A 10,861-nucleotide genomic window follows, 5' to 3' on the forward strand; every position below is an offset into this window, starting at 1 on the left:
ATTGCTGGATACCATAAATAAAAGTTTCTAAAAAATACTTCATTGTTAAAAAAAAAAATGCTAACAATCATCTGAAACAAAGAAGAAAAGAAGCTGGCTAAAGACACGTAAATATTGCTTAGAGGTGTTGGTTTAAGGCTGTAAATTTGTAACATGGCTTCACAGTGTCTGGTTTGTCCCATGTTATGATGGGGAGAAAGGTAAGGAGCTGAGAAGCTGTTGACAGAATAGTGGTATGGTGCGTTATGAAATATAGCAGGAGGACATGAGCTAATACATTCATAGAGGAGTCCAAGGATTCACATTATTCGACTGAAGAGCAGACACAGAGTAAAAAGTGGAATAAGTGGAACAAAAAAACTTAAGGGGTAGATGCACTCAATCGTAATACTGAATAATGATGTTTTAGAGGTGGAGCAGTTCCAGTTGATAACAAGGAGTGACAGGGAAATGTTCAATAAAATGATCAGAGTCAAGGAAGCCAAGAGACCGTGAGCTGAAGTATTACATGTATCACCAATAGATGTTGAAAATTATCCAGGATTATGGGAAGAATCACAGCAAAGAGAAATGCAGATGCTGAGGTGTTCCATCATTCTGGGAAAATGGCCTAAAGATTAGTAGATGAAAATTACAAGTGTAGAGAGGGTATATATATAATTATATATATAATATATATATATATCACTTTGCTCTCTAGGGTGACTCTGGTGGACCACTGGTTGCTACAGATTCTAAAGGCATCCTTGCTAAAGGTTCCCTGCTGGTATTGAAAGTTGGAGAAATGAATGTGTTCTTCCGATCAAGCCTAGTGTCTACAATCAAGTGACATACTATTGAGACTTGATCATATCCAAAACTGGTCTTTAGTGCAGAATTTCTCTGTAGATTAAAGCTCAAATGCTATATGCTTGTTACATGTTTGTAATTCCCAAACCATATTTAACTTAGATGTCACCTCTCCTTATGCACATTTAATGTTGCTTTTAAACACATACTATTTTAGAACTATGAAACCTTCCTGTTTATTATAATTTGACAAAAGTTTAATGAGACTAATGGACTAGGACATACAATTTTCCCTTTTACCTTTTCAGATTGATGGTAATTATATGAGTAAACATGGATTAATTACAGTTTATTAAGGAAGTTTTCTTTACTAATTTGCAGATCCAGGACTCTTGGAGAATCATAGAGTAGGTATTCGCAACATACTCCCTTCTGAGTCATTGCCGGCTGACAAGCACATGGATTTCACAGGATCAACATATTAGTAGGCTGTAGTCTAGGGAGTTGCAATAATACTGCCTATAAAAGTTACCCAGGAAAATGTATCTACCTGTTTTCTTTCTGGTTCTTGTGCCAACTCTAATCCCTTATCTATTTATGACTTCCTGACCTTGAGTGACACAAACAACATGATAATCCCCTGAGGTACACTGAACAGGTCACAATGCTTGCTGACTTGTTCTCATTCTCCTTCAAGCATGAAAGTGAAGCCAGAAAACGGTTCTCAAATATACACACACTTAACAGTAAAATAATCCTCAGACACATGGGCTGTGTTTCAATAAGTGCCTTGAATAGACCATGCAAATACTACTGTACTGTATTTCTCCAAACTAAAATTTCTCAGTCATGCAAATTATCAAGCAGAATAAATAATAGAAAATTTTGCTTCCACTTCACTCGCTTTTTTCCCCATACAGAAACCCTAGCTGATGGTACAGATGTTTATAAAGGCACTGTTATGCCAAATTAGCAAGTCAGTTGGCATTTACCTGAAAATTATCTCATCAGAGTCCTTTCCCAGATTGTAGTCCACCAGTGTCTCTTCAGTAGTTTATCCTCCTCTTCTTCATTGCTGACAATCCCACAGCTACCACTAATTGCCTTCATTTTGATGTAATTTTTTTCATAAACCCCCTCAAAATTGCATTAATAGCAGATAATATTTGCGGATTCCTTACTATGTGCCGGGCACACTTTACATGTATTATTACACTGAACTCTCCCCACAACGCTGTGATGATGATCACCTTGGGGAAACTGAGGTAGAGAAGTCAAGTAACTTGCCAAAAACAGAAAATTTATAATGAACTGAACTGGGATTCAAAATCAGACAATTGGATTCCAGAGCTCACAGTTTTAGTATCTATACTATGTGTTTTTGTTTGTTTGTTTGTTTGTTTTTGAGACGGAGTCTCGCTCTGTCACCCAGGCTGGAGTGCAGTGGCCGGATCTCAGCTCACTGCAAGCTCCGCCTCCCGGATTCACGCCATTCTCCTGCCTCAGCCTCCCGAGTAGCTGGGACGACAGGCGCCTGCCACCTCGCCCGGCTAAGTTTTTGTATTTTTAGTAGAGACGGGGTTTCACTGTGTTAGCCAGGATGGTCTCGATCTCCTGACCTCGTGATCCGCCCGTCTCGGCCTCCCAAAGTGCTGGGATTACAGGCTTGAGCCACCGCGCCCGGCCTTATCTATACTATGTTATGTGGCATGATTATAACCAAAGCTCTACCTTCCATAGTCTTCTAAAATGTAACATTTATCATAAATTTTATGGATGACTCATTACAGTAGCTTTATTATTTAATTGCTTTTTAAATATTTGGCATATCATTACACAGTTGTAAGATATTTTTTGATGTTTAACTTTTTACTTTTTGATGTTTTAGAAATTAAGCATAAACAAAATAAAACTATAGGCATAATGTTCAGGATTCTTTGGTTGCAAGTGACAGAAATTCAATCAACACTAGCCTAAGTAAAAAGAAGACATTTATTGGCTCATCTAACTAAAAATTTTAGAGATCTACATCCTTTGACATAGCTGAGACTGGATCCAGGAGCTCAAACAGTGTATCTCTCTTTCTCTCTAGTCACATCTCAACTCTCCTCTCCTTAGTCTTCATTCATAAGCAAACACTTCCCTATGAGGTGGTGAAGACATGTTCACTGATTCTAGACTTAGATTGTTGTTAGTGCTAAGCTACCAGTCTCAGACAAAAATACAGTAATCTTGCCCACTGGCTACAGTAAAAATAAAAATTAAAAAGTCCTAAGGACGCCTCTGATTACAAGTTTGGATCATGGTGTCACTCCTGTGATGGACTTTTGATTGACAGCTCCTCTGATAAAGGAGGAACAGTTCCAGGAAAAAAAAAAAATACTTATTTTTCCTGTAGGAATTGTATATGGTTTACATACACACAAAAACATAGGTAAAGAGGAGTACTGGTAGCTTAAATCACTAGGCTATGTTGCTTTTTTCCAAGATAACACAATATGCATAGTATGCAAAATCTGTGACTTACAAGTTAAAAACACATGCAAATATAAAATCTTTGTTTGTTGTGACATTATATTATTTTGAGTAACAGTGTATTGATTGAGAATGTAGCATATTTTGCATTGGGTAATAGGTAAGTATTATTTTTATCTAATTAGCATACAAAATATTTTATTTTTAATTTAGAAAATAATTTAACACAAAGACAGGTATGTTAATACATTTTAAGAATGTACCTCCAAATAAGTTGGCTGTAAGTGACCTGCATGATGACATGCTGTATAATAATGGATTCCCTTTTCCTCTCTACAAGCCAACATAGTAACAATGAGGAGACACCATTATTACTATTAATAGTGTCTCCCCACCTGGGCACCTGCATCATAAAGCTTCAGATTTCAGCATTTATGCTATAAAAAGTATCTGGCAAGAATTCATGATGAAAACACACACAAAAGAATTGACATTGGATCCTGATCTTATATCATATGCAAAAACTAACTCAAAATGGATTAAAGACTTAAATGTAAAATCTGAAACCGTAAAACTCTTAGAAGAAAATGTAAGGTGGAAAGCTCCTTAACATTGATTTTGGTGATGATTTTTTGCATACGACACCAAAAGAATAGGCAACAAAAGCAAAAACAAATAAACAAACAAAAACAACTGGTACTGCATCAAACTAAAAAACTGCTGCACAGCAAAAGAAACAATGAACAAATGAAAGGGCAACCTATGAAATGGGAGAAAATATTGCCAAACCATATACCTATTAAGGATATTATAATCATATATCCAAAACATATATGGAACTCACACAATTTAATACCAAAAAACCCCAATAATCCAATTTAACTATTGGCAGATGACCTGAATAGATGTTTTTCCAAAGAAGACATGGAAACAGCCAACAAGTACATGAAAAGATGCTCGACATCACTAATCACCAGAGAGTGCAAATTAAAACCACAATTAAATAACACCTCAATGAGCTAATACCTTACACCTCTTAGGATGGCCTTTATCAAAAAGACAAGTATTGGTGAGGGTGTGGAGAAAAGGGAACCCTTGTACACTGTTGGTAGGAAGGTAAATTGGTACAGTCATTATGGAAAACAATATGAAGATTTCTCAAAAAATTAAAAACAGACCTACTATAAGATCTAGCAATCCTACTTCTGGGTATATATCCAAGGGAGTGAAACCAGTATCTCACGAGATATCTCCATCCCAGTGTTGATTACAGCATTTATTCACAATAATTAAAACATGGAAACAACCTAAGTGTCCATTAATGGATGAATGAATTTCTTTAAAGATGATACACACATACACACACACACACACACACACACACACACACACACACAGACAAAGCATTATTCAGCCATAGAAAAGAAGTAAATCCTACCATTTGTGACAACATTGATGAACCTGGAGGGCATTATGCTAAGTAAAATAACCTAGACAAAGAATGACAAATACTTCATGATTGAAAAAAAGTCAGCCTCATTCTAAAAATATAACAGGGGGTGCCAGGGGCTGGGGTTGGGGGAAATAGGGAGATGTTAATCAAAGAGTACCGTTATAAGATGAACTAGTTCTGGGGATCTAATGTACAGCACAAGTTATGTTGAATGTGTTAATTAGATTGTAATCATTACACAATGTATAGGTATATCAAATCATCATGTTGTAAACTTAGAATACATAAAATCCTATTTGTCAATTAAATATTTTAAAATTTAAAAACCTTAAAATAATAGTAAAAACTCAATATGCCGAATACAAATTAATTACTACCAAGTTTATTAAATAGGTCCATTAAATAGAATACAAATATCACTACAGGTGCTGCATCTTGAAACAATATAGACAATATAGTTTCTCTATGAATACATCCTAACAATATGCTAGTAAAACTTTAATAAACTTCAGTTTCACTTCTCAGCTGGTTCTTTTCGCCTTTTAAACCCCATGCATTTGTGACTACTAACATGAACTATCTGGCATCTCTTTCGGCATCTTTGTGATTGTACTCAGCTGTGGCTTATAGACTCCCTCTTCGGGTAATTCAATATCTAGTAAGAGATTTGCTACCTTTACTAACATTTTCACTTCGACCTCTGAGTTCTCTCCCTTTTACTCAGACTGCTGCTTTGGCTGCTTTTCAGGGTTCTTTTGCTGAGCAGACTGCCTTTGTTCATGCTGCTAGAAAATGCACTTAAGATTGCTCAGAATCTTTTTGGCATATTTGTTTACTTCTTCCCAGATGTCACAGTTTAAGTGGAAGAGAATGGCTTCTTTAATAATTTTAACCAACAAGAATTTTCAACAAGTAAACAATATGAGACCAAAAAAACTTTTCTAAAGAGTTTATTCTTTATTTTCAAGAATCCTCTTACTTTAAGAAAAATAAATAACCATACTACATACATTTTCAAATGTCAGAAAAAAGGATATCCTTATTATATTCCCTTTAACTCTTTGCTGTGTAGAGATTTTAATATAAATTGAAATTAATTATTTTTCTAAGATGGAAACGTCTTACCTTCCCATATATTTTAAACAACATTTCTTAAAATTTGCATATTAATAAAACATAAATTTCATGAGAGTATGAGCTCTGTCTTATTCTATTTCTCATTGCCTAAAACTCTAATAAATATTTGTTAAATAAATGAATGAAATTTGAAATAATTCAATAAATCCAATACAGTAAACCCAGTTGAATCATTATTGTTCCAGAATATCTTGTCTAAAGTTCATCTTTCCAAACAGGAAGTTTCCTTGTATCGTATGGTAAAGTTAAATGCAGGTAGTTTAAGCATTTAAATGTAACTATACTAATTTTAGGACATATTCTTACATTTGACAAAACACTTGTTACCACATTTTTTTTTTTCCTTTTTCTTTATCTCTTTCTCACGGGAGTGGAATGCAAGTGCATTTTCAGGTAACTAACCATAACCCTGGTTAGCAGAATGCCAGTTAATCAAGTTTAACTATTCAAAGACTCTTGCTTTAAAAGATTTTTCTTTGTTTTTATGGATGCTTTGGCGATCTAGTAAAGAAAAAATTCTATACAAGTAATACTATATCATAGACATATACTCCATCTATGAAATTATACCTTAAAACAAAGGCCTTGTATGTGTGATATCTGCATCACAAACAAGGAGAAATAAGCAGAGGGAAAGGGGTTTTTATTCTTCCCATTCCTATGATCATTTCTACCTTTGAAAAATAGTGCTAATAAATTTCCAAATTATACATTGTAGCAAATCAATTAGTGGAAAAATTTCAGATAAAAGTAACTATAAAGGAAGTGAGTGATTTACCTGAATAAAAGTACTTTTCAAAGACTTTATTAAATAACTACAGCATCTCTGGGCTTCAACAGTGTTTTTTTGTTTTGTGAGACAGGATCTCGCTCTATCACCCAGACTGGAGTGGCTCAATCTCAGCTCACTGCAATATTCACCTCCCGGGCTCAAGGGATCCTCCTACCTTAGCCTCCAGAATACCTGGGACTATAGGTGGGTGCCACCATGCTTGACTAATTTGTTTTAAATTCTTTGTAGAGATAGGTTCTCCCTATATTGCCTAGGCTTCATCTTTGTTTTAATCTTATTTCTTAAATATTTTAAAAATACAATATTTATTTTTACAAAATTTCATTTTTAAAAAACTATTTTATGGCCGGGCGCGGTGGCTCAAGCCTGTAATCCCAGCACTTTGGGAGGCCGAGACGGGCGGATCACGAGGTCAGAAGATCGAGACCATCCTGGCTAACACGGTGAAACCCCGTCTCTACTAAAAAATACAAAAAACTAGCCGGGCAAGGTGGCGGGCGCCTGTAGTCCCAGCTACTCGGGAGGCTGAGGCAGGAGAATGGCGTAAAACCCGGGAGGCGGAGCTTGCAGTGAGCTGAGATCCGGCCACTGCACTCCAGCCCGGGCGACAGAGCCAGACTCCGTCTCAAAAAAAAAAAAAAAAAAACAAAACTATTTTATTTTAAAAGTCCTAAAATAAGAAAAGAGGAAATAATAATAAAATAGAAATGAATATGTTATATAGAAATTAACAGGATGTCAATTTCATTTGTGCCTAGTCTTACTAAAACTTAAAGAGAAACAGATAATACTAATAATAGTATTTTTCTAAATTGTATTTTAAAATCTTATTTATATTATTATACATTTGCATTGTAAATTCTTTTTTTTTTTTTTTTGAGACAGAGTCTTTTACTGTCAGCCAGCCTGGAGTGCAATGGTGTGATCTCAACTCACTGCAACCTCTGCTCCGGGGTTCAAGTGATTCTCCTGCCTCAGCCTCCTGAGTAGCTGGAATTACAGGCACACACCACCACACATGGCTAATTTTTATATTTTTAGTAGAGATGGGGTTTCACCATGTTAGGCAGGCTGGTCTCGAACTGCTGACCTCGTGATCCACCAGCCTTGGCCTCGCAAAGTGCTGGGATTACAGGCGTGAACCACTGCACCCGGCATAAATTCTTAATTAATATAACTATTGGGGATCTAGCTTTCAAATTTCCAATTCTGAACAAGGTGGAAATAAGAAATGTTGTATTTGAAAATTGAATTGCATCATGAAATAGAAATGCTGTGTGCCAACAGATTATCGGCAAAAGAACAAAATTAAAAGTATACTCTTTTTACTATAAGCAAACTACATAAAGTTTATGTAAATAAAAATATCTTGGCCAGGCGCGGTGGCTCATGCCTGTAATCCCAGCACTTTGGGAGGCCATGGCGGGTGGATCACAAGGTCAGGAGTTTGAGACCAGCCTGGGAAATATGATGAAACCCCGTCTCTACTAAAAATACAAAAATTAGCCACACATAGTGGCGTGCACCTATAGTCCCAGCTACTTGGGATGCTGAGGCAGAAGAATCGCTTGAACCCAGGAGGCAGAGGTTGTAGTGAGCCAAGATCATGCCACTGCACTCCAGCCTAGGTGACAGAGCAAGACTCCATCTCAAAAATAAATAAATAAAATAAATAAAATCTTATAAAAATACAATATAATTATAAAATATGTTTGGAAATATCAAATATGAGCTTTGGCTAGCCTTATTTTTGGTATCCACAAGTACAGTGTATAGTACATAATGCTTAATAGATGGTTAATTGAATTGTTGAAATAAATATAATTCTTACATTGCTGGTTTAAATCTTTTTATATATTTCTAATTACACTTAAAAGTAAAAGATTACTACTTTTAGTATTTAGTGAATATACATTTTGAAAAATAAACATACTTATTATGCTCCTGCTTTTTTGTTCATTTCATATGTTGATGATTCATATTATATATGCATTTCCTTAATCTGTTCTCCAAAATCTCACATAAATTTTCAACCATAATTTCCCATCATTTACCTGTAACACATCTATACTGAAATAAAAATTGCAACAATGTTTTACAGTGTGATTCTCCAAATAATATGCACTCTTGGAATAATGAAAGTGAATCTGCCATGTTAAATGCTGTGCATAATTTAGAAAAATTTGTATGACTTTTAGAATTTGTTGCTCTCCTTCACAGCAATTTTGTGTAAATATTTCCTCATACTACTTCATCCACAGTCCTTCCTCAAATGCTTCCATTTAAACTTAAATTTTAAAAGTTCCCCTTTTACTCATTTCACAGGTGTCATAGACACTATCATTCTTGGCTCAATAAAGTAAGTCATGTTTTCAAAAACTAAAAAAAAAAAAAATTCTTTTTTTTCTGATATTGTGCTACTTCCATCTTCTCTCCTTACCGAAAACAAATTTTTTTTCCCAAACACATTTTCATGCCCATTCTTCTTATTTGAAAGAGCTGCCTTCCTCTATTATTTCATTCTCATGAGTAAAGGTATGAAAAATATTTCTTGCTCCCTGGGTGACTTCTAAACTATCATCACTCTTTCCCTTCAGAAGTTGGACTTTTAATAAAACAACAAACAAACAAACAAACAAAAAACTGGCTAGTTAGTTTCAAGAAGATGATGGGAAAAATAATACGAAGGAAAAAAAGTTACTATAATTGAAAATCAACTCAGGTGATAATCAGCAGGAGTTGCTCATCCTTAGAGCTGCCTGGGCTCCTGTTGGCTTTCTAGGTCTTGTGTATCATGAAAGAGACCTTCATTATCTAAGACAGTCTCCCTTTCTTGCAACCAAAAGGGCCTGTTAACATGGCCCTTCATTTGCTAAGGACTATGGCACCTGGCTCATAGACCTTTCCACCCCAACTGCTACCAGAAAGGTAGCATTACATGGTAGTTAAAGACAGGAGCTCTGAAGGCAGACTGCATGAGACGTAAGTACAATTCTGTGGTATCCTAATTAGGGAAAAGGAGTCAGGCTAGTGGGAGCAGGGGAAAGCAAAAAGAAAAAGCAGATAAGCTACAAGGACACATAGCCCTCCTGCACAAATAACTCTCAATCTTCCTGTGCCCAACTATCACCAGACACCTGCAAGTTAGCGCACTGTAACCTTGGCATTATCAGTACTGCACAAAGCCCTCTTCAGCATACAGCATAAACACCATCCTATAAAATCTCCAGCAAGCCCTTGTTTCTTTGAAGTCAGCTTCCCTTCCACTGATCCTGCCCATTGTCTCCCTGGCAACATATTTTCCTACTTTCTCTAGCAAATTTGCCTTTCTTTTGCCTACAACGGTAAACTCTTTTGCCCCTGCACCACCGGCCTAGATAGCCACCGCTCCCCCATGACAAACTCTAATATGGATCAGGTATGTAAACCTCTCTGCTTCACTTTCCTTAACCATAAAATGAAAATAATAGTACTGACTTCTAGGGTTGTGGTAAAGTCTAAATGTGTTAATATGTGTAACATGCTTAGAAAAGTGCCTGACACAGAGTAAGTACCCAATAAATGTTAACTATTAGTAGTAGTATCAATATGGACAACACTTCAAAATCTATGTAGTTGACTCATCCAACAACTTAGATTCAACAACTTAGAGCTCCTCAAATGTGTCAAACATCATTCACCCTCTACTTCCTCTACCAACTTTCATAGCCACACCCTGCACTTTAGGGCTTTATACCTTTCATGTTGTGTAGTTAGCAAGGGTTTTCCAAATAGACTAAGTCACCTGAATTTTGATTGCCCACTATTCACCAAATCCCTTCAAGGCATTCTCTGTATGCTACACAGTAAGCTTTGTGAAGCATAAATCTGGCCATACCTACCCTATATTACTCCATTCTTTATATAGGTAAAGCCTAAACTCTTTTTCTTGGAATATAGGCTCTCCAGATTTGAAGACTGCCTCATTATCTACACTTTTGCTCTCACATAGCCTTTGAACTTTCTCACATTATCTTCATATTTAAGTGTGCTGCTCCAGCTTCTAAGCATGCCCTCCCTGTCCTCATACCCCATTCCCCAGTCACTTATTACCCTATATGCTGTAGACCCATTCAGCTCCATTGCAGCCTCTTCCCTATTCAATCAGTCCATCACTAACAAAGAAAGGGAGGGAGGAAGACAGGAAGAAAAGGAGGAAAAGGGAAGGAAGGGGA

Source organism: Theropithecus gelada, chromosome 5, assembly GCF_003255815.1.
Source record: "Theropithecus gelada isolate Dixy chromosome 5, Tgel_1.0, whole genome shotgun sequence".
Lineage (NCBI taxonomy): Eukaryota > Metazoa > Chordata > Mammalia > Primates > Cercopithecidae > Theropithecus > Theropithecus gelada.